General features: G+C 40.9%; 2 protein-coding genes and 1 long non-coding RNA gene across 7 annotated transcripts in view; 2 read left to right on the forward strand and 1 right to left on the reverse strand.

Annotated features, from left to right (window-relative positions):
• LOC149474190 (potassium voltage-gated channel subfamily A member 1) overlaps positions 1 to 25,437 on the forward strand; it is a 344,256-nt gene that overhangs the window by 266,369 nt on the left and 52,450 nt on the right. The window lies entirely within an intron of this gene.
• LOC149474191 (potassium voltage-gated channel subfamily A member 1-like) overlaps positions 1 to 25,437 on the forward strand; it is a 161,522-nt gene that overhangs the window by 83,635 nt on the left and 52,450 nt on the right. The window lies entirely within an intron of this gene.
• LOC149474192 (uncharacterized) overlaps positions 8,757 to 25,437 on the reverse strand; it is a 114,763-nt gene continuing 98,082 nt past the window's right edge. The window contains exon 3 of the long non-coding RNA XR_016311670.1: positions 8,757 to 8,867. This is a non-coding gene — a long non-coding RNA (uncharacterized LOC149474192). The remainder of the gene's footprint in view (positions 8,868 to 25,437) is intronic.

The following is a 25,437-nucleotide window of genomic DNA, read 5'->3' on the forward strand; positions in this document are numbered from 1 at the left end:
CTGCCAAATTGTGATTCAGATTTACTGGTTCTTCTCACAAAGGAAGCCATTGGGGCTACCAGCTAAATGAAAACAATTAACTCCGTGTGTGTCAGATATCGGATCTCAACAGTTGTTCAGCAAGGAGCACTTTCTCTTTAATAGTGGGGGTGATATTCTGAAATAATGAGGCCCTAAAATAACAACACATTGATATTTAAACATATATGGAAATATACAGTATTTGATTCTCACAATAGACTATTCTGAAACTTTACAAGTGTCCATAAATACATTCCTGGCATGCCACAATATTCAGTATCACTGTTCAAGAAAGCTCCACCTTTTTTCATTTCAAAAGCTGTCATTAAGCTCCAGTCTAGTAACTTTTGCCTAGGCTCAGATGATGTCATCAGTCTGTCGCAAGCAGGAAAATAGAACTTCCTCAGTCTTCTCTCTTCCAGTGATCAGACTGAAACATTGCAACTTTGCAGCAAATCACAAGGTGAGAGGCTTCAACAAGGGCAGATCTGTGTCAAACATTTGTATATACAGTGATTTACATGATTGTGACTCTGACTCGCATTTGAGTCCAGAAAGTGACTCTGAATGATGCCTAAACAAAAATAGTTCTGTCCTTCTGGAGAGCAAAAAAAAGACTATTGTAATACTAGTTCCACTTTGCATAATTTTTTCATGTTTATACAAATCAGCCCTTGAGACTAGAATACCCAACAGACCTTTGGAGTTTTTTAATAACAACATTCCTTGAAGAGACAAAGAGGCCTAATATATGAGCGCATATATTGTATTGAATGTAACAGGGCGGCTTTTGTTTTATAGCGTTTTGCAGTTACCATGGAGAACATCGAGCCAGGTTTCAGGGTTGCTATGTTAAATTAAGGTTTGTGTACTTTTCAGATGCATTTTTGGTATATGTGAGACAGAAGGTTCTACGGGCTGTATGGCTGTTCCAGAAGTTGATACAGGTAATAAGTTATTGGTGAGTCTCTGGCAAGTTTAAAAGTCATTAAATCCTCTGTGGAGGAGAACAGAGCCAGAAGCTGCTTATGCAAAACCTTGTTCATAGTAATGACTGTGACATGTTAGCATGGCAAAATAGTTTTTCTTTGATATCCCTTGGCTTTTTTCTGTCATCATGCACAAGTATGTCAGAGTGAAGTATAAAATGTGATAAAACATCAGAACCTAAAATATATATTTATACATACACTATATTGCCAAAAGTATTGGTACATCTGCCTTTACAGGCACATGAACTTCCCAGTCTTAGTCCGTAGGGTTCAATATTGAGTTGGCCCGCCCTTTGCAGCTATAACAGCTTCAACTCTTCTGGGAAGGCTGTCCACAAGGTTTAGGAGTGTGTCTATGGGAATGTTTGACCATTCTTCCAGAAGCGTATTTGTGAGGTCAGGCACTGATGTCGGACGAGAAGGCCTGGCTCAAAGTCTCCGCTCTAATTCATCCCAAAGGTGTTCTGTCGGGTTGAGGTCAGGACTCTGTGCAGGCCAGTCAAGTTCCTCCATCCCAATGCTAATCCATGTCTTTATGGACCTTGTTTTGTGCACTGGTGTGCAGTCATGTTGGAACAGGAAGGGGCCATCCCCAAACTGTTCCCACAAAGTTGAGAGCATGAAATTGTCCAAAATGTCTTGGTATGCTGAGTTCCTTTCACATCACCCCTGAAAAACAACTCCACACCATAATCCCCCCTCCAACAAACTTTACACTTGGCACAATGCAGTCAGGCAAGAACTGTTCTCCTGGTAACCACCAAACCCAGACATGTCGATCGGATTGCCAGACAGAGAAGTGTGATTCGTTACTCCAGAGAACACGTCTCCACTGCTCTAGAGTCCAGTGGCGGCGTGCTTTACACCATTGCATCTGATGCTTTGCATTGCACTTGGTGATGTAAGGGTTGCATGCAGCTGCTCAGCCATGGAAACCCATTTCATGAAGCTCTCTACACACTGTTGTTGTGCTAATCTGAAGACCACATGAAGTTTGGAGGTCTTTAGCTATCGACTCTGCAGACAGTTGGGGACTTCTGCGCCCTGTGCGCTTCTTTATGCGCTGACCCCGCTCTGTCATGTTTCATGGCCTACCACTTCGTGGCTGAGATGCTGTTGTTCCCAGTTGCTTCCACTTTACACGTTATATGCGTATATACGTTATAATACCTTTACCAGTTGACCATGGAATATTTATTAGAAAGGAAATTTCACAGATGGAAACCTATCACGGTACCACGCTTGAACTCACTGAGCTTCTGAGAGTTAGTCATTTTTTCACAAATGTTAGTAGAAGTAGTCTGTATGCCTAGGTGCTTGATTTTATACACCTGTGGCCATGGAGGTGAGTGGAACATTTGAATCCAATGATTTGGAGGGGCATTTGGCAATATCATATATATATATATATATATATACACACACACACATATATTTATATAATCCAAATGATAGAGTGGCACTCATGGGTCTTAAAAGGTGAATGCACATTGATGAAGTACTGTTTTGATATTTCAACAAAGCACAAGCAACATATGCGGTTGTGTCCATGAAGTCGCTGCATGTGCATCCATTTCAATGGACTGCCTGCTTGCAGCTCTGAAGTGGATGCACACACATCTGCCAGTGACTCTGCACAGAGGACAGCACTAATCAGCTGTTTGAATGAGCCCTATATTATGCAGTCTGAAGTGTGGTGTCTTAAATACACAGAAATCCTTATGTTGCTACCAAGGATTTATGACTTATAGTATGTCAAAAAGTAGATTATTTCTGTCCAACAATTCAACCAAAAACAAAACAGAGATAGATAACCATATACTCTTAAGCTGGCCATTCATAGATCAAAATTTGGCTGATTCAGCAGTATGTTTGAGAAGAGTTGATCTAGTGATTAATTCCTCCCACTGGGACTGTTGATATAATTTCACATGATCAGGGCTTGTAGTTTGCAGCACTGATCAGTGTATTCTGGCAGCAGAGGAGTCTCACTGGCAGAATGCAGAATACAATAGTTTAGCAGGGGGATTCGCCCATCCACCTAGAATGTGTGTATTGGGAAATCAGTTCAGTTTTTTTTTTTTGATCAGCTGGCTGGCTGATAAAAAAAAAAAGGATCCACGTATGCCCAGCTTTAATGCCAAAATGGGTGAAACGCCTCCGAGGAGTTGTCTATGAGTGGCAAACAATAGCTGAAGCCATCTTTGATCTATTCCATTCACACTCATACATAAGGGAGTTGGTGTCTGTGTGCAGACGGCTGCCATTTTGTTTAAATCTACTGGAGCCGGATGAGCCAATACTGTCTGTCTTGCACCAGTCTAGCCACACGCGGATTGGACTGATACAGGTTTGGGGTACTATTCTCATTGGTTTTGGCTACAGCTGTAATGCTCACTACTGAATAATGAAGCTCACTAGTAATGAAGGTGTCTTCCTTGTAATACTTTATCAATATGAATATAAAAAAAAAATTGTGAGAAATTGTAAAGGCTGTACAGTTCTGCAGTTGCAGATTATTTTCCTGTTTTAGAGGTCGTATAGCTTCTGTCGCAATTTTCTTCTAAATCTCATTGTACAGATAATTGTATTACCTCCAACTGCAGTCCAAAATTATTCCATGTTTGTTTTGGGTCGCCCATTGATAAATGTCAGAATGGGCTATGATGGAAAATGTTTTAAGAATTCCTTTATATTTTTTTTCCTTGAGTTTATTTTTAGTTTTGACCGAAGCATTTTCCTACAGCTAAATATATTTTCACATGGCATGCTGAGCACTGCCAAATTATAGTAATCCATTTTAAAGACTACAGTGCATAAACTTAATTACCTTAGAAAAGTGTGCCATTTTCTTTGCTGACAATTGTTTGTAGTTCTTTTTTTTTCAAGCTATACTTTCTACATAGAGAAAGCTCCCATCCTGAAAATTCAAAATGCCTGTTAGTTAGATGAGTAAATATTTTAACATGTGCTTCAGAAATATTTCATTTAAACTACTTTGGTGATCCAGTGTGTTGGGTTGTATTTGAGGTTCTGTTTTATACTACTTGCATTTTTTCAAAATGTTTTATACAAAAAAGATTGTACACTATTGCTGTGGGCTGATATTCCTAAAACCGAAGGGCTACGAATGTGCTTTTCCTGTATCATATTGTTACTAGCTTGCAAACCGTTCTGGTTCTGGACAAAAGAGCAATACAATTGTTCTTGGTGCTGGGAGACTGCTGCTAATAGGCTTTCGGTGCAGTAAAAAACAAGGGGTGGGAGGCTGGCATTGATGGCCTGTTTCTCAAAATGCTAGTTCCCTGGCTAGATTGGAGACATATGACTTACCCACTTTCCTCCCATGTGCCAACACTGTCAATTTGCTGTTCATAGACACAGTGCTGTCACGTCAATGTGGGGAGAGTCCTCATCTCTCACATTTCCTCTCTTTACTGGCTGAATGAAATGGTGAAGTAGTAAAAGGAAGGTGAGCATGGCCACTGGTTCATAGGTAATCTCCCCTTCCCCCCTAAAGATTAAAGCACCCTAATACTATATAACCCCTTTACTGCTAAATAGTCATCTTGTGCCAGGAACTTGTGCTTCAAAACCATACTAGTCTCCAGATGGTAGTATATAAATGCCACAATCACAGCTTAGAAGAAGTTGTTTGCTATAGACAAATTTGACTCTCTACTTTCCAGCATGTTTCGGACAGATATTTATAGTGATGAAAAAGATAAAATCATGTTTTTGATGTGTCCGGTGGCAACAGGAATAAACAAATTGTCCAGCCAGATAAAAATGGCTTGTGACATTCCCATTAAGTTCTGTACTATTTTCATTATTGCTCTATGTGAAAGACTCAGGCATACAAATATGCCTTTGCCTAATAAAGATAGCTGATGGAAAAAGGATTCCATAAAAAAACATACATCTCATTTCTAGATGTTGTTATTCCCATGAGACCTGTGGAACATCATAATGATTCGTGTCGTGGAGAAATTTCCCTTGCAGTTTTCCTGTACAGTCTGATGTATGAAAACATCCATGCCATCGCTAATTGCTACTGGTTGGTGCGTATATATATATATATATATATATATATATATATATATATATATATATATAAATATCTTGTGAGAGTGTGAGGCCCCGCCACTATGTGAATTTAGGTTATGAAGATAGAAATGACACAGAACGCTCAAAGAGTCAGTTTGAGAAGCTCTAGTGGGTGTTTTGTCAGCAGAGAAAACTGTGTCTTAAAGCGGTAGTAAACTCTTGTTTAAAAAGAAAAAAAATGTCTTCCTGTAAGGCAATATCATACTGTGCTAGTATGTACTGCATAATAGCACATTATTAAAGACATACCTGAAAATGGAGTCCTCTAGCAGAATGCTGTTACCACTGCAGATGCTTCCATCTTCACCCAATCCTTCTTCCAGGTTTGCGAGTTGTGGCTGCTTAAATGTCTGAGCCATGATGACATCACTCCTGCACATGCGCACACGAGTCTCAACCATAGCACACAGCTCTGAAGGAACAACATGGGTATGCCCTTCCGTCAGAGCGTATGTACTGATGACGTCACCTGCTGCCGCTCAATAGAATATCTCCTAAATGGTCAACGTTTAGGAGATATTCATTTTACCTCTAGGTGAGCCTTATTGTAAGCTTACTTGTAGGTAAAAATGTTTTTAAAAAGTTTACTATTACTTTAAGTTTTCTCTGGATATAGTATTTCTCTGGATATAAAGCTTGAAGATTCCAAAGCGACTTGGATGGGATGGAACCTTCAGTCCTGTGCCCAGGCTTTGCTAGTTGCTACAGCCTGTGTGTGAGTGTAGTCAAGATTATTATAAGCCAGATGTGAACAAAGCTCTGGGCAGTTGCTGCCAATTGAAGATAGAGTCTCCGTGTCAAGGCAGTGTTCTCCAGCCAGGAGAGGTGACATTCTCGGGGGACAAGACCCTATGTTGGGGGGACGTCTTCCCCAACGACTGGGAAAGTCAGAACAGTTATGTGGGTCCAGAGAGAAAGAGAAAGCTGAGGTGACTAGTGAATCCATAGAGGGGGCTGAAGGGGTCTTGTGTACCTGAGAAGTGGGAGAGCCCAGAGTGCTGGGAAAACCCTGTCCAAAGGCCAGAAGTGGAGCCTGTGCAGTGAGGTACTGCAAGCGCAGACTGGGTAAGCCTGAGGAGCCCAAAGGTTGGGGAGACTGGAGCAAGCAGTGGTGCTGCTGACAGGAGAGTCACGGGGCTCGGCATATTCATTAACATTGTTTTGTGTGAAGCTGAAACCCCCTGCAAGGGAACCTTGTGTTGTGAAGACTTTAAAGTTTTGCTGTCAATAAAAGTGGGCTGCTTTGCCCCTAAACACAGTTGTGACTGACGTGGACTCACTTTAAATACACATCTACCACTGAGATAAACATCCTCCAGATCAAATCACTATATATATACCTGATATACAGTTGCAAGAAAAAGTATGTGAACCCCTTGGGATTACATGGAGTTTTGCATGAATTGGGCATAAAATGTGCTCTGAATGTCATCTAACTCACAACAATAGAAGAACACAGTCTGCTGAACACAATACTACACAAACATTAGATGTTGCCAAGGTTTAATTGCACATAACATGTAAACATTCACAGTGCAGGGAGGAAAAAGTATGTGAGGCCCTAGCTTAATGACTTCCCCCAGAGCTAGTTGGAGCCAGGAGGGAGCCAACCTTGACTCCAATCAGTGTGATGATATTGGATGTGTTGCTGACAGCTGTCCTGCCCTTAAAAAACACACACCTGTTTTGGGTTTACTGGTTTCAAGAAGCACTGTCTGATGTGAACCATGCCTCGCAGAAAAGAGCTCTCAGAAGACCTACGATCAAGAATTGTTGACTTGCATGAAGCTGGAAAGGGTTACATAAGTATCTCCAAAAGCCTTGATGTTCATGTGTCCACGGTAAGACAGACTGTCTACAAATGGAGAACACACAAAGGTGTGACCTGGCGTGAAAGGGAACAAGGCTTATTTCCTTGTCTTGTGTTGGGACTGCACTGGGCACAGCTGCCAGCATATTCCCCAAAACAACCGGCGAGAACAGGCCCTACATTTTCAGAAACTACTGACTTTAGAGTCTTTGTCATGTTCTTCAAGAATCTTTAACACAGTGATGCAGATGCAATATAACGTGTGTGTGTGCGTGTATATATATTGTGGTGGAAGCATGCTTCATAGTGCATTCCCAGCATTGGGACCAAGCTGTCACCAATCTCATACCGGGCTCCTGATCTCGTCCTAACTATCAGGAGGATATACAATCACAGACTATCATATGATTGCTGTAAAAGCCTGTGTGTAAAAAAAATAATAATAAAAAAATAGATAGATCAGGGCTTGATCTAGGATAGTATTAGTGTCATTGTCAGGGTCAAAGTCAAATTCAGAGTCAAAGGTCATGGTCAGGGTAAAAACAAATAACTGTAGGGGTAAAAGGTCACATTAGTGTGTTTTAGGTAGGTTTTAAAAAATGTATTTAGTTTGTTTAGAAAAAATAAATAAATCTGTGCATTATTGTTATGTACAGGTTAATTTGGAGAATGATTTTTGTTTATATTATGGACCAGTTTTCCTTTGACAATATAAAAAAATCAGGAGATATCCACTAACATTTACCACCAAATGAAGGCCCAAGACAGTTTATGTAAATAAACAGTTTTACCTTCAAGCATATAGGTGTTAAAATGAACTAAGTCATGGTACTGCAGCTAGGGAGGTCAGGGATGGCTTATTTAAGGCTCATTTACTGCTTGTTAAGAATGTGGAAATACTTTAACATCCATAATCTGGACACAGCTGCACTCTAATTAGAACAACTGTAGTGTTTATAAAAAAGAGTAGCCCAATACCTAAACATAACACAAAGTTAGGAAATGTAATCTTCTCCCTCCTTTGTGCTAGATGACCAGTCCTTCTACATTGTAATGACTCTAGATAGCTACACACGAGTGAAAAGGGTCAGAGGTGAGAGAGAACTGCTTAAGCCCCTATTCACACTGGATCCGACTTTGAAATTGTGCGACTTCACAGTTGCATGATTTCAAAGTTGGATGGCAGTGCAACTTTGGGTGTGACTTGATAGACATCTGCACAGATGTCTATGCAACTCGCACGCCAAATCAGCAAAAGTAGTGCAGGAACTACTTTTCCAATCCGATAAAGTTGCACCAGTTAGAACAGTTCCTTTACCGGTCATTGGATGCGATTTGTCATGCAATCAGTGAGCCAGAGCTAAGTGTAGTAATTGAATATTGTGAAAAACACAAAAATGCTTTTTCACATGTGTGTGTATATTAAATGAGTAGACACATAGCTAAGGTTGCAAGATACCTGTACCAGGGTCAAGAAACCTAATAGGCCTTGTGGAAAAAAAATCACTGAATATTGAAGGTTGCTGTTCGGAGTTGCCTGGAGACTTCAGTACTTGGTGCTACTCAGGTTCCGCTGAGTAATGGATAAAGCCCCAAGACTATGGAACTACTATGGATAAGTAGAGATGTCCATTAGATTAAGAAGGTGGATCCATGTAGGTTTTTCAAAAAGGTATATATTTATTATCATGGACAGAAAAATGGCCAGAAGATAAACTAAAAATAGAGAGTATGATGATGATGATAATAATAATAATCATAATACATGCTTATGTTACAATCAGTGAAATAAAACTTAATTTAAAATTAGACAGTGTTTACATAACAAAGATTAAAAGGTATTTATTAATTCTCACAGACGCAACTTTTAAAATGCACCATCAATTCATTTCTTGGCCCTTTATTTTCCACTTCATCAGGACAAGGTGTAGAGTACACTAGAAAAAAAAATATACATAGAATTATACAAGAATGTAAATCCAATTACTTCCAAAAAAAGACAAATGGCCAGAGGACACTACTACTACTACTATTACTAATAATAAATTAAGAAGAAGTGTAACAGTTATGATAATAATAATAATGATGATGATAAAAAACATACTTATTTTTCAGTGTCATAAAAATTTAAATGTAGACAATGTAATCATTCTAAAGTGTATAGACAGGTTTCTGTGTTGCATATGAGCAAGGTGGTAACAAATGAATGGATAAATAAATAATTTAACGGATAAATAAAAAGGGAAATGGTATAGTATAGTTAACTTCATTATATTTAAAATAAATTGACAAAATAATTTGAATGGATTTGAGATAATATTATTCATGATTGTTGCTCATAAATCACAGAGTGCACAGAGTTTTTATCATAACAGATTTTACCATAACCAAGGTTTCTTGTAAAAAAGTGTTTATCAGTTAATTAATAAGTACATCAGACTTGAGTATATGACGTAATTCACTTCTATAATTATGATTGTGTTGTAACTATTAATCTGTCATGACATTTTTATAGCCCAAAGTATACTTTGGTGGTGGTCTCTGCGTGCTCTCTCTGTGAGCGGTCAGCGTGTATTCCAAAACAAAGCTTATTCCGGCATACTGTACTTCAGCTGAAGAGTGTAATTTCAGTATAACCAAACTGAGGATTAGAAATAAAAGTGTTTGAACTATAATGGAGAGATTAAAGGATTAGTTCGCCATTACCAAAAACTGCCTATAAAAGTAAGATAAAAACAAACTGAGCAGCTTTGACCAAAGTTGAATAATGCCCTTGCTATAGTCATTTTCATATCTTCCAAAGCCTGACCAAAAAACTTTCCATGCTGTCTAGTTGCTAGGATGTTGCTAAGACACTCCCAGTCAATTCAACTCCCCCCCCCCCCTATGTTCCCTTTCTCCCCTGTTCCAGTAGCTCTGAGCTAAGCGATGCTGCAATTGAGGAGATAGTGGACCATGTGACAGAGGTTTGACAGCTCACTCTGGTGATGGTGGGGGTGAACAGTAATGGCTGGGAGTGTGTTAACAACATCTTAGCAACAAGGAAAGACAATTTTGTTTTTGTTGAAGAATTTCAGTGTCTGCAAGGCTGGACTGAAGAGTAGTTAATTATCCTGTGGGGACAGGCAAGAATTCTGGAAAGTTGTAAAATGAAGCCTCAGAACTGAAACTACTGGCTGTTAATGTAAGATTTTATTGGTATTAGGTTTACAAAAATGGTAATATCCTGTTATTTAAGTTGTGGTTTGTAGGGTGTGATGGTTCTGCTACTACTGCTGTGAGGAGGTGTTTTATGTAAAGCGAATATGTTTTTTTAGGGTTATCAGTGGTTTCTGTATCTTCAGTTGTCTCCTTCTATTTTGCTATTTTCTAGGGGCTCTAGCAATCATGGGTTGTAGGCAAATTTTCTTTTACTTCTTCCTTCAAAGATGTATTGGATTGTTGTGAGGATTTTTTCAAAGACGTATGTTTGATGGTTTTATTGCCGTTAAGAAACTGAGAGTTTGTAAAAGTTCTAGTGCTTGGAATATGATTATACAGAGAATCAATGTTGTAGTGTTTTTTTTTCTGTATGGTAATTATGTTTTATATTGTTTAGTTTGATCTTTGTTAGGTGTTTTTTTTTTAAAGGGTTTTAGAGTATCGCTGACCTGGACTGCTGTACTGCTCGGGTACTTCCTGTTGCATTTTCTATTTCAGAGGTACTATAGGTGCTTTTTGGGTTCTATATCTTGTTTTGGTTCCTGCTCTATTGTTTGCATGATTGGTCTGATCACTTCTTAAAGTATAACTAAAATTAACTAGTTTTGGATAGAGTGTAAATGGATTACAACACCTATTAGGTTTTAATTGCAGTCTTTACCCCTATTAGGGAGATTCACCCTCACTGTTTATCCTGTTTACCATTATCATCAAAAGTAAAGGTAGAAGAAAACCCAACATTTTGGGTTGGCCCCTAGAAAAGTAATAGAGGAAAATATTTCAATGGGGACACTAGTTCTGTTGACATGAGGGTCCCCAAGGAATTCCCTTAATTTGCAGGGATTTTCCCCCACTTCCTGTTTTTGCTATGGGACAGGAAGTGAAGGGAAATCTCCCCAATGGGACACCGATGGCAAAAATTAAATTGATAGGGGCTATAACCCTCTCTTACTATTTACAAAATGCCTATTGTTCTACTTTATTTTAATAATTTTGTTGCATATCATTTCATGTTTGAATTTCTTAAGTCTGTTGGTCACAAGGTAAAAAGTAGGGATGAGTTGAACTGCTCTGGGCTCTGTTCAAGTAGGGTTCAGCAAACCTCAAAGAAGCTTGGCAAAAATACCGTTTTTTATATATGAGTGCAGCTCCAGCTGAACAGGAGGTATGATGGGCAAACGTTTGGGGTTCACCCCAATGCCCAAACAGCCATAGTTACATTTGAAATTAGGCTTGGACCAAACTGTTGGCTTATTCCAAATTAAAAGATGTTTTATATTCTAGATGGACTTGATGAGGAATTAGAGATATTCTCAGATTTTGTTAATTTTCATATTAATCTCTTCACATTTATTCTGTCTCTTCATGATGAGGCGCTCCATTATGCCTCTATAGTACTGTTCAAGGTATGTGTACCGTTCAATAGGAAAGGTCAGATCTTCTGTAAATGCTAAAAAGATAAAAATTCTTAACCCTTTTGGTGAAGGATGTTCATCTATATATGCTTTCAACAGATCTATATCTGATTGATGGCAAAACTCCATTTTGAGGATCTCCTTTAAGTTGTGAATTGTTCTTTTTATGCCGCTATTTGTTCATTTTGGACAGAATTTTCTTGTTCATTCTATGTTAACTTTTGGTGATTTCTTTAAAATCTAAACTGGGAGAAGACAGTGTTGCTATGCATGACTCTCTCTTCAATTGAATACATGATATGGGTGATAAATGTGATTTAAGTATGATATAGATCAAAACATATATCAAACAGTGGTGCTCAACAGAGGGGGATGATAATGGTAACAATGAAAGAGTATGCAGATCACAGCAGGTTTTAAAAGGGTATCTTAATTAGTACTTTTTTCATTCTTAAGATCAATATTGCTGTCCATAAAAAGTTGTGTGTGAGGTAGTAGGGTATTATTTGATTCAAAACATTTGTATTTTTTCTCTTGTTTATATCCCAAATGGCTTGGCATCTCTGTTTTTAGACTGTAAATCGGTGTAAATCAAGAATGCTTTAGACGAGCAAAAGGGTCAGTTGAGAGAAAAGGGGGATAAGAAGCTGCAAGATAAATCTTTTTAAGAGTAGTAGTTGGACATTGTGAAAAACAAAACTGCTTTTATCTGTGTGTATATTAAGTGAGTAGTCACATAGGTAAGGCTGCAACATAACCCATCCAAGCATCAAGCACCCTATTAACAGTGCCTTTCTCTACTCAGAATTTTGAGACTTCTGCACTGGGTGATACTTAGGTTCCAGTGAGTAAATAGCATAATGGATGAAGCCCCCAAAACATGGGAACTGATATGGTATCAGCACGGGCACCTGTTAGATTAAGAAGTTGATTTCAGGTAGGTAGCGATGGGCTGAACATCACCAGCACAAGGGGGTGAAGTTCCACTGACTACCAGCACAAGGGTCAAAGTTCCACTGACCACCAGCACAAGGGGGAAAGTTCCACTGACCACCAGCACAAGAGGGGAAAGTTCCACTGACCACCAGCACAAGGGGGCAAAGTTCCACTGACCACCAGCACAAGGGGGCAAAGTTCCACTGACCACCAGCACAAGGGGGAAAGTTCCACTGACCACCAGCACAAGGGGGAAAGTTCCACTGACCACCAGCACAAGGGGGGAAAGTTCCACTGACCACCAGCACAAGGGGGCAAAGTTCCACTGACCACCAGCACAAGGAGGGAAAGTTCCACTGACCACCAGCACAAGGCGGCAAAGTTCCACTGACCAGCACAAGCTAAAATCTTGTGTTAATAAAAATGAATGTAGTAAAACTCACAACCAGTTCAATATATATTCTTGGCAGCACACTGACCAGTCATGTGAAAGCTCGGCCGAGTTGTGGCTCGTGATGTAATCATCTGGCGCTGCTACTCCTTTCTGAAGATGCGCATGGCCCCTATGTGCGCTATTATTCGATGCTTGGCTGCTGGGGCGATGCTGGGGCGACATGGCTTGCGTGCCGACAGCAAGGGCTCTGCATGCCCACTGCGGGACGCGTGCCATAGGTTTGTCACTGCTGGTCTAGGTGATGGAACAAATACCTGAAAGTGCTACACCCACACATTCTTTAGTGTACATGTTTTTTAACATAAAAAATATATTTGCTGCTAGGGCCTCTTGAATTTGATGTTATATGCTTTTTATATTTGATGCTTTATGCCTTGTATGCATAACAAAATATTGAGCTTCAACCCAAATTTATAGCACTGGCACACCTTGTTTGCATATAGGGTCGAGTTTGAGTTTCAGCCACCACTGAAAATACTTAGAAATTTTTCCATAAAATGAAAGGGGTAGGTAGGTTGGCTGCTGTTGGTAACTGCAATGTACGGTATTTCACATTTGTATGATTTTTATTTCTTTTTTTCTAGTTTGAATGATCCAGCCACACTGTGTGCTTGTTACAGCCTGTATTTAGTATGCAGGCAGCTGGAGGCCATATGCTTGCAAATATTCCTCATCACGCATCAATGCTGTAGAATTTTGTAAACAAAAAGCTCGGAGGCCATGGACACGGACCCTTGGTTGTCTGAATCTGGACCTGTTAACTCAGGTGGCTACAAAATATCTACGGCTAGCAATTGTTTTAAGCCTTTCACTTTTGTTTTGCAGAACGTATGGCACAGCTCTATAAATCCAGGATTTGCTCTGCATTTGAAACCAAATCCCAAGATTTAGCAATGTTCCTTTGGATATAGCAAGCAGAATACAAATCCTGATTTTTCTGGATGTTGTTTTATTTATTACGGTCTGGTGATTGACAGAGCTGGGCTTGTTGTCTTTGGCGACAGAATCTATCCCCAGCTGAGACATGGATGTATGATGTCACATTTTGTGCAATCCTCCATGTCTTCATATTGTATCAGACAAGTTGTCCTAGGTGGCAGATCCTAGGCTACAGCAGCATTGTTGTCCCATGTACCCTAGTGACCTCCACCCAGGGCAGGACCAGGAACCCTTGGTTTAGGAGACTACTACAACCATGCGCCCCTTCTGGGGCTTGGTTGATTGCTTTTCAGAAGGCATTTGGCAGACAGTGATGAGCCAATATGTCCCCTCCCCACTGCCTATTTTACCCTCTAAAAGCCTGCACCACAACCATGTGCGTTGCACCCAGTTCCAGCACAGCCCTATTCACTTGAATGATCAGGTGGATCATTATTGCCAAGCTGTGATACAAAGTATCATGGCCTCAGAATGTGTATATCCCCATATGACTGCCTTTGCAGCTTGGGGGCAGTAAAAATGCAGCTTATCTGCCTGTTTTTACTAATACCCATCTGCAAGTGTAAGGCCTGCTTTATAGGCTCACATGTTGCAGTTGATGCATTTTCCTGGTGTGTTTTGTGTTTTTTTTCACCTGCGTTTTAATGCATTTTGTGTTTTTCGGGAAGTGTCTGTTGTCTTGCAGGAAAAACCAGCAAAAATGCAGCAGAAATGCGTCAAAAACACAAGCACTGTATTTTTCACATGCTTTTTTAATGCATTTCTGCTGCATTTCCATTGAAGTCTATGGAACCAAAAACACAATCTGCTGCAGGAAAAAAGTCCCTGACCCTTTCTAAAAAATGCAGCAGGAAAAACACACAGATGTGAACGTGACCCATAGGAAACCATCTTAAACAGATGGTAGTGTGTTTCTGCAAAACTGAAAATGCACTGAAAAATGCATAGGTGTGAACCAAGACTAAAGGAGACCTCATGGTGAATTTCTGTTGGTGGTCATGGTGAAAATTAGAGTGGTATCCTATCCCTGAAGAAGATAATTTGTTGAAACAATTTCAAAACGCATTAGTGGTATCCTATCCCTGAAGAAGATACAGTAAGTTGTTGAAACAATTTGGAATCATTCTGTTGGATTTCTTTAGCTGAACAAACCTACAATTAAGAGAACATGGTTGTGGGGTGAAAATCAGCCAGAGGGGATACCAGTGGGTTTGTATTACGTAATGGTTTAAATATTACTATGTGATATTCAAAATCATCCATTTGTATACGAAGATTGTTTTTATATATCTTGCATATTTTTTTTGTACAAATAAATATTGATATTCTAATTCAAATATTTGGCAGTAGGTTGCCTTCAAAATCCCAATATGAGTATTCTTGTTTTTCGTTTTATTAATATGCAGTTTTCTTCAAAAATACCTGGTGGATTCTTTCTTAGATACACAGAATATAACTGGATACTAACATTTATAGGTAAAGTTGATCCAAGGAATATCCGATTGCCTTTCGGCGGATCAGGAAGGAATTTTTTTCCCATAAGGAGCAAATTGGATCATGCTTTGCTGGGTTTTTTGCCTTCCTCTGGATCAACTGTGGGTGTAGGATTATAACTTTTTTTTTTTTTTTCCTATGGTTGAACTGGATGGACTTTTGTCTTTTTTCAGCCAAACTATGTAAATTGGATCCTGCCATGAAGGACCTTGTTCAGGCACTTCTTCATATAGGGTGACAACACTCTGTCCCTGTTTCCCAACTGTTCTTCTGCGTTGAACATGTTACATTAGATAATTCACAAACTCCTACTTGTCCAAGTTCTTTTTTTTTAGAAGGTATGTTCCCTTTAAGGTTCCATTCACACTTGTATGACTCCAAAGTCACACGATTTCCAGTGCAACATTGGAGTGTGACTTTTGATGCAACATCGATTCAACTTTACACTCGCTGGCACTCAAGTCATATCAAAGTCACATCAAAACAGTGCAAGAACCTTTTCAAAGTTGTTGCAACTTTAAGTCGCATAGATTTTAACGGCTTCCACTGAAATACATGGACTGTGACTTGTCCTGTGACTTTATGTGTCCAAAGTGTGAATGGAGACACATCACATCCAATTCGTATTTATGAGCAATGCATACACTTTTTAGGTAACCAATTTTTCTAAGTTAGGCCCTATAGTGTTTAAAGGGTTGGTTCACCAAAAAATGCCTATGTAGGTAAGGGGCACCTGTAGATAAAAACAAACTGTGCAGCTTTGAGCAAAGTTAAATATTGCTCTTGCTATAGGTGTAGGCCATTTACGTACCTTCTGAAACTCCTAGAGATGGCATCCTCCCATCCTGCATGGTTGCTAGAACGTTACTAAGAGAATCCCAGATGACTCAAACCCCCTTGCATGTGCAATGCTGCAAGATATTGGACGACACGTATGTGGGAGTTGGAGAGCTCGCTCCCGTGTTGATGGAGGTGAGTACCAACAGTTGGGAATCTTTTACCAATGTCCTAACAGCAAGGCAGGAAGGGATGATGCCACCTGTGGGAATTTTTTGGCCAGGCTTTGGGAGGTACGAGACTACGCTTATAGTAAGGGCATTGTCTAACTTTAGTCAAATCTACACAGTTTGCTTTTATCTACAGATGCCCCTTACCTGAAAAGGCTGTTTTGTTTTTGTAAAGGTGAACTAACCCTTTAAAGGCTGAATCCACCTTTTACATCATGTTCCATGTTACACCGGTAGTGCTACCCCCGTGAGGGCCGCTATGTTTCTTGGTACACCTACGCTCTGCACACCCTGGCAACATGCATTTTACACACTTTCATTTACAGTCAATGAACAGTCCATGAGCTTAATTTTTGTTTTCTTATTAGGGGAATATAACTTGGATAGGGTAATAGGGATTATGGGATGCCCAATTTAATTGAATCAGAGCACCGGGACAACTTTCTTCCTATTTACAGAAACAGATCATGGACTTTTCTTTTCCTTGAAACCCATCAGTCTTTGTGGATCAGTAGCAACAGCCCCTTATGGGTGAGGAACTTGCAGCCCCTCTGAAAATCAGCTTGACTTGCAAACTACATGCAGAGATGTCTCCTTTCCCCTGTAGAACTACTCACAGCTCCACAGCCTGTAGACACTACCAGCCCTCCTGGCTGTTCTGAAGATCTCCAAGGACAAGGATAAAGGATTAAGCACAGCGCTGTCCCTTGAAAGCTTGCTACATGTGGAAGCCTCTCCCCTTGTAGATCCCTGGGGGTGCTGATGTACTCACTCTGTGATCCCACTGCTCCCAGGCTTTGATCCTGATCATGCTGTACTGCTGAATGGATTCTCCTGAGCCAGCCCAAGCCCAGCTTGGAGACCAGCCCCCAGAATTAGGGGACCCCTCCCAAGCCATCGACAGTCTCCTCAGCACTCCATCTTTCTCCCAACTCCTCGGCCAGCCTGACTATCCCATATTTATGGGCTGGTCCAGCACTCTACCAGGGCCTCCAAACCTGGAATTAGTTACACTCCAACAAACATGCAGATTAGGTCTCCAGCTCTTCTGCCTACTGGCTTCTGGAAGGTTCCCATAGTCTGTCAGAACCAGGTGGCGGCAATGGAGTCCCAACCTGTTACGCAGCTTGTCCTGCAGTAACCTGACCTTAATCACTAACTCATACAATTACCATGAGTCATACACAATAGATTTGCCTACACTATTGTAGTAGCACAACAGAGGGTACTACACACCCATACTTAGGGTTTAACATGCTACCCAGTGGATTCCCCCCAGGGGCGGACTGACAACTCATGGGGCCCCAGGGCAATAGGAAATCATGGGGCCCCTGTGTCCTCATCCATATTCAAACCACACCCAAAAAAGCCTATAAAAGGTACCAGCGGCATCTCATGGGGCCCCCTACTGACCCCGGGCCCTCGGGCAGTGCCCAAGTGCCTAAATGGTCAGTCCACCCCTGATCCCCCCCCCCCCCAAATACCTCTCCCTCCCCCCAACCCTCATGTCAGCATGTGGGGATTCTTCTCCCCCTCAGCCACTGTCACTTTTAAAATTGCCGCAGTTGTGCGGGTCTCCACTGTACGGAGAATGCACCCATGTGCATGAAGCCCAAAGCTGCTGGCAGTATCTTTAAATCTGACACTTCTGGAAGTGTCAGATGTCTGGTCCCCAGTTCATCCTCCATTATCTACTTTACAATAGAACACTGCAATGATGTAGGGGGCCAGCAGAAGGAATCAGGAGATGCAGGCATTTGATACGCCTATAAGTGTGCCAGATATGGAGACTCTGCCAGTGGCTCCGCTTGTGCTCTGTCCACATCTGAAATTGTAGTGATTTTGCAGATGGTTGCAGCCTTTTTCTTTATTACTTTCTTTTCAATAGAAACAGCAGATCAGCGACTGATAACAAGAAGTGAATATCAATGACAATTGCAGACAGGCTTGAAGTCCCAGGGGTCAGCTTCTCGTGACCCTGGATAAATCGCATTTTCATCTGTCAGGGGTAACAGGATTAGAATGTAAACTTGACTGGCTATAGGAATAGAACCCTGAGAAATCCAGTTAACAAAATGTTGAAGGGCAACCCAAAGCAAAAGGGCACTCAAGACAGAAGGCAATCTTTATAGGTAACAAATTTGATAAAGGATTTGCCTTTGCATGTTGGTTTTAGATGTGTCACTGTAGCTGGGTACCAATTTACTCACTATGCTTAGATACAAACCCTTAAAGTGGCTCTAAAGGCTCAAGGTTTTTTTTACCTTCCTGCATTCTATGGAAGGTAAAAAATGCTCAGTGTGCAGCAGCCCCCCTAATACTCACCTAAGCCCCCTCTTGATCCATCAATGTGCACTGGAGTCTCTGCTATCCCGGGACGCCCTCTTCTCATTGGCTGATTCAGAAGCAGAAGCCATTGGCTCCCACTGCTGTAAATCACAACCAGTTAGCCAATGAGAAGAGAGAGGGGGCGGGGCCAAGCCACAGCTCCATGTGTGAATAGATACACAGAGCAGCGTGTGCCCCCATAGCAAGCTGTTTGCTGTGGGAGCACCCAACAGCAGGGAGGGACCAGGAGAGCCTGTGGGGGACCCAAGAAGAGGAGGATCCAGGCTGATGTGTTCAAAACCACTTTGCACTGCAGGTAAGTACAGACATGTTTTTTTTTTTATTTAATCCTTTAGAATCACTTTAACTTAATTTCCCACAACTTCATGGGTTTCTGGACATGAACTGGTAGTATAAATTCCTTAGATTTCCTCTCTCAGGTCCTCAGAGAGGTCATCCCTGATGAGATAGGAGTAGCTGGATAAGTGATCTGCAGCCAGATCAGTGACCCTTCATTGTCAGAACTGGCATACAGGCAGCCGGACCAGAGCCTAATAATTCCTAACAATTGACTCGTCCCATCCTTGCTGTTAGGCCCCATTCACATTACAAGCTTTGGAATTGCGGGCTGGATTGCGACACACTTTTGGGTGCCATTATTCTTAAAGCGTAGTTCCACTCAAAAGTGGAAGCTCCACATATCTGCCTCTTCCTCCCTCCTCTGCTGCCACATTTGGCACCTTTTGGGAGGGAGGGGGGAACAGGTGCCTGGTTTTGACACTTCTGGCTCAGTTCACCACTGCGAACTGAGCCGGATATTCGTCCACCCCCACACAAAGTACAGCGTAGTAGGAAACCAGCAGTGAAGCCACAAGGCTTCACTGTCGGTTTCCCTTAGTCAAGATGGCAGCACCAGCACCCTTCAGCCAGTTAAAGAATTGGCTTAGGGTGAGGACACCACTGGGTACGTGGACAGGTAAGTACCCTAATAATAAAAGTCAGATTTTTCTTTTTTTTTTGTGGCAGGGGGGAACTGCAGGCCAGAACTCCACTTTAACCACTTCCCTACTGCCCTATAGTAGAACTACTGCTAGAGGACGGTAGGGGTACGCAAAATCATGTGTGTATGTATATATATATATATATATATATATATATATATATATATATACAGTGGGGATCGAAAGTTTGGGCACCCCAGCTAAAAATTTGTATTAATGTGCATAAAGAAGCCAAGGAAAGATGGAAAAATCTCCAAAAGGCATCAAATTACAGATTAGACATTCTTATAATATGTCAACAAAAGTTAAATTTTATTTCCATCATTTACACTTTCAAAATAACAGAAAACAAAAAAATGGCGTCTGAAAAAGTTTCGGCACCCTGCAGAGTTTATAGCATGCACTGCCAGTGCATGCAAAGCTGAGACCTGCCAGTGTCATGGATTGTTCCCAATCATCGTCTGGGAAGACCAGGTGATGTCAATCTCAAAGGTTTTAAATGCCCAGACTCATCTGACCTTGCCCCAACAATCAGCACTATGGGTTCTTCTAAGCAGTTGTCTAGAAAACTGAAACTGAAAATAGTTGACGCTCACAAAGCTGGAGAAGGCTATAAGAAGATAGCAAAGCGTTTTCAGATGTCAATATCCTCTGTTCGGAATGTAATTAAGAAATGGCAGTCATCAGGAACAGTGGAAGTTAAAGCAAGATCTGGAAGACCAAGAAAAATATCAGACAGAACAGCTCGCAGGATTGTGAGAAAAACAATTCAAAACTCACGTTTGACTGCACGATCCTTCCAGAAAGATCTGGCAGACACTGGAGCTGTGGTACAATATCCACTATAAAGAGATACTTGTACAAATATGGTCTTCATGGAAAAGTCATCAGAAGAAAATCTAACCTCTTCTACGTCCTCACCACAAAAATCATCGTTTGAACCTTGCAAATGAACATATAGACAAGCCTGATGCATTTTGGAAACAAGTTCTGTGGACCGATGAGGTTAAAATTGAACTTTTTGGCCGGAATGAGCAAAGGTATGTTTGGAGAAGAAGGGGCACAGAATTTAATGAAAAGAACCTCTGTCCAACTGTTAAGCATGGGATTGGATCAATCATGCTTTGGGGTTGTGTTGCAGCCAGTGGCACAGGGAACATCTCACGAGTAGAAGGAAAAATGGATTCAATAAAATTTCAGCACATTTTGCATGGTAACTTGATGCCATGTGTGAAAAAGCTGAAGTTAAAGAGAGGATGGCTTCTACAAATGGATAATGATCCTAAACACACCTCAAAATCCACGGGGGATTACATCAAGAGGCGTAAACTGAAGGTTTTGCCATGGCCTTCACAATCTCCTGACCTCAACATAATTGAAAATCTATGGATAGACCTTAAAAGAGCAGTGCGTGACAGACAGCCCAGAAATCTCAAAGAACTGGAAGACTTTTGTAAGGAAGAATGGGCAAAGATACCTCAAACAAGAATTGAAAGACTCTTGGCTGGCTACAAAAAGCGTTTACAAGCTGTGATACTTGCCAAAGGGGGCAGTACAAGATATTAACTCTGCAGGGGGCCCAAACTTTTGCAGACGCCATTTTTTTGTTTTCTGTTATTTTGAAAGTGTAAATGATAGAAATAAAATCTAACTTTTGTTGACATATTATAAGAGTGTCTAATCTGTAATTTGATGCCTTTTGGAGATTTTTCCATCTTTCCTTGGCTTCTTTATGCACATTAATACAAATTTTTAGCTGGGGTGCCCAAACTTTCGATCCCCACTGTATATATATATATATATATATGTGATTTGCATTTCCGGGTAAGGAACACGTTGCCCTACCTGCTCCGCCATTGGTGGCTACAGATGTCAATCACTAGGTCCTGGCCAGAGATTTCCCGCCGGCAACTGGCGATTGCCGAATAACACTGACAGGGGACAGACCTGTGTGTAAACAACACAGGTCTCTCTCCTGCCAGCAGTAACATGCTGCTGTGTATTTCTCTGCACAGAAAAGAAATACACAGCAGCATGTTTCCCTAATAAAACACACACAGCACATGTTGAAAAACACACATCACACACAGTTAACCCTCTGATCGCCCCAGATGTTAGCCCCTTCCTGCCCAGTGTCATTAGTAGAGTGTCAGTGTTTTTTATTAGCACTGATCACTATATTAGTGTCATTGGGATGTCAGTGGCAGTTAGTCAGTTCCCTCCTAGTGTCAGAATGCCCGTCGCAGTCCCGCTATAAGTCGTTTATTGCCACCATTACTAGTATACAAAAAAAAAATTCCAGTATCTATACCGCCATTTGTAGACACTATAATTTTAACGGAAACCAATTAATTTACACATATTGGGATTTTTTTTTTAGCAAGGACATATTGCAGAATACATTTTGGCCTAAATTTATGATGAAATTTATTTTTACGTTTTTTTTCCTTGGACATGTTTTATAGCAAAAAGTAAAAAATACTGTTTTTTTCTCAAAATTGTCGTTTTTTTTTTATACCACAAAAAATAAAAACACGCACAGGTGATCAAATACCACCGAAAAAAGCTCTATTTGTGGGGAAAAAAGCACATACATTTAATTTGGGTGCAGCGTTGCATGACCGTGCAATTGTCAGTTAAAGTAACACAGTGCCGTATTGCAAAAAATGGCCTGCTCAGGAAGGGGGGTAAATCCTCTGGAGGGAAAATGGTTAAAGAATCACACAGAATTCCAGACAAAAATGTGCTGTTAAAAATCACGCTAAGATAGTCACCCAAAAAAGGAGCAGTAGCTTCTTTTGTGAGACAAAAGCACATAGGGCAGCCTATTGAAGTGAATGGGATGCCCTATGTGCGACATAACAAAAGTGAGAAAATCGCAAAAAAACAAAAAAAAAGCACGAATGCTCGTTTCCGCTATGCAATAGATGAACAGGGCCTGGGATGGGGATTCCCATCTAACAGTTGAATGTAAACAAACAGCTGGGAAAAAAAGATATTCCCCCCAGACTCTTCAAAATTCATACAAGGCCCTTTGGGTCTAGATTGGGACCTCCATGACAAAATACAGAAAAGGAAGTGAAGCCAGTCCCATACAACTTACATCTGATAGCACGGGGAATGATGGCCTCACCTCAGCTTAGGCAAATTAAACAATGTCGTTTTAATAGCAATAGGTGAAGCTTTTTTGAAAAATGATTCTTTTGTGTAGATTTTGACACATCAGAAATGCATTCAAGCAGACGTTTTCAGAAAGTACAGCACCCTCCCACCAGCCATGATCTGCCTGCATTGCAGAGAGAAGCACATAGAAACAGTGATGACATCACTAGTTTAAAAATGGGCAGCACAGTGGCTAAATGGTTAGCACTTCCACCTGGCGGTACTAGGGTTGTTGGTTCAAATCCCAGCCATGGCACCACCTGCCTGAAGTTTGCATGTTCTCCATGTTCCTGTGTGGGTTTCCTCCAGGTACTCTAGTTTCCTCTCACACTCCAAAGGTAGGTAAATTGGTTCCTGTCTAAATTGGTCTAGTATGTGTGAATTAATGGACATTAGGGACCAGGGGCAGACTGACCATTTGGAAACTTGGGCACTGCCCGAGGGCCCGGGGTCAGTAGGGGGCCCCATGAGATGCCCCTGGTACCTTTTTCATAGGCTTTTTTGAGTTTGGGCAAGGACACAGGGGCCCCATGATCCCCTATTGCCCGGGGACCCCATGAGTTGTCAGTCCACCCCTGTTAGGGACCTTAGATTGTACACCCCTTGAGGGTTGAACTGATGTGAATGTGCAATATATATATATATATATATATATGTAAAGCGCTGCATAAATTGATGGCGCTATATAAGCACTTGAAATGAAATAAATTAAAGAAAACGTATTTAGGGCCCATTCACACAGGGCGCAGATACGTGCCTCCCGCCTTTTATTTTTTAATATAACGTGCAGGTCTCTGAACGCATCCTGTGTGCATTTAGGGACCCTCACCCACCTGCATTTTATATCAGGACAGAGCGGCTGTCCCTCTGCAGCTACGTGTCCCAATAGAAATGAATGGGATGCCGGCACGGGGAAAACAGCTGTGCATCCCCATGTCGGAAAAGGATGGCCATGCATGGGAGGCACATGTTTGCGTCCCGTGTGAATGGGGTCTAATGAAAACATTATTATTTATTTACATCTCGCATGTAAATGATGAGGGGGGTGCCAAGAAAGGCAAGATATGTAATGTATATCATATATAAATGTGACATATAACCATTGCAAATCCAACACAACAAACACTTTTCTCCTGTGCTAGGAAAAGACTCAGTAGACCCAATAGGAATGTTCTGGAATTTTCTGGAATATGCACTGCTTGCTGCCCTCAACAGACCGGGGTGGTCCAAATACACTGGATGCAAATGGAGAAACAGAAAAAGGGCACACTGACCTAGTGCATTATCGTTTAAAATATTTATTGAAGAAACAAAGTAAGTATCATACTCACAATAGACATAAAAACACAGGCATGTCAAACTGAACAAGATGTATGATCCAAACAACATCTGAGTCCATAAGATGGAACCCTGGATGACCAACCTGCTAACGCGTTTCAAGGACACAACCTCTTGGCTCTGAGGAAGAAGTGTCCTCGAAACGCGTTACAAAGTTGGTCATCCAGGGTTCCATCTTATGGACTCAGATGTTTGGATCATACATCTTGTTCAGTTTGACATGCCTGTGTTTTTATGTCTATTGTGAGTATGATACTTACTTTGTTTCTTCAATAAATATTTTAAATGATAATGCACTAGGTCGGTGCGCCCTTTTTCTATATAACCATTGCACCCTGCATCCATAGCAAGTTTTGGCTTTAGATATGCTTTAATTAAACAATAAGAATAATTAAATCCTGTGCTCCAGTACATTGGTGCAGCATTCCATCGTTAATTAACAATTTTCAGTAAAGGTAGAGCCATGGGAGAAGTCTGATCTCCGATACTGTTGTCAAGAGGGAGAAACTGAGGTAGTTACGATTGTTTACAAGTCTTTGTAAGAACTTTCAAGTGGCATGGAAGAGATGCAGTCAGTGATTCCGCATTGACATTGGCATCTCAGCTGCATTTACATTGAGATTCCGTGCCTTTCTTTGGCTAATTATTAATAGAATTAAAGTGAAATGTCATCTAAAACTAAAATGTGGAAGGGTTAGCCCCTCATCAAGGTTGTTATCTGCCTGTGTCCCCACTGGGGGGAAATTCCCTTCACTGCCAGTCCTTCTGAGCAAACAGGTGAGCACGGAAGAAGCAATTTGGCTTTATTTAACCACTTTTAGTCCTCATGCACACGGGATGTTTTTACAGCGGCTGTTTTTGGCTTTTGATGTTTTTTTCTACAGCTAGTAAACTCCCCAGCATGTAATCCTATGTGTCCATGCACACATAGACTAATCAACGTTTTTTGTTTCCACCATTTTTGGCTAGGAAAAAACCCCCCAGGACTAGTGGGTTTCTATAGGAGTTTTTTTAGCTGTAAAAATGCTTTAAAGCTGAAGAACGCAGCAAACCGGTGTTTTTGGACTTTTTTTGACCCAAAAAATGTTTTTCTGGTAAAAAAACACTAAAAAAACGCAAACGTGGAAAAAGGCGGGAAAATACCACTAATCGCAGCAATACGCCGCTAATGCTAATGAATAAATGCTAAAAAAAGCTGAAAAACTCAGGTTTTTAACGTGACTTTACACAGC

This window comes from Staurois parvus, unplaced genomic scaffold, assembly GCF_062004578.1.
Source record: "Staurois parvus isolate SC_StPar_1 unplaced genomic scaffold, SC_StPar_1.0 ptg000010l, whole genome shotgun sequence".
In the NCBI taxonomy this organism is placed as follows: Eukaryota; Metazoa; Chordata; class Amphibia; order Anura; family Ranidae; genus Staurois; species Staurois parvus.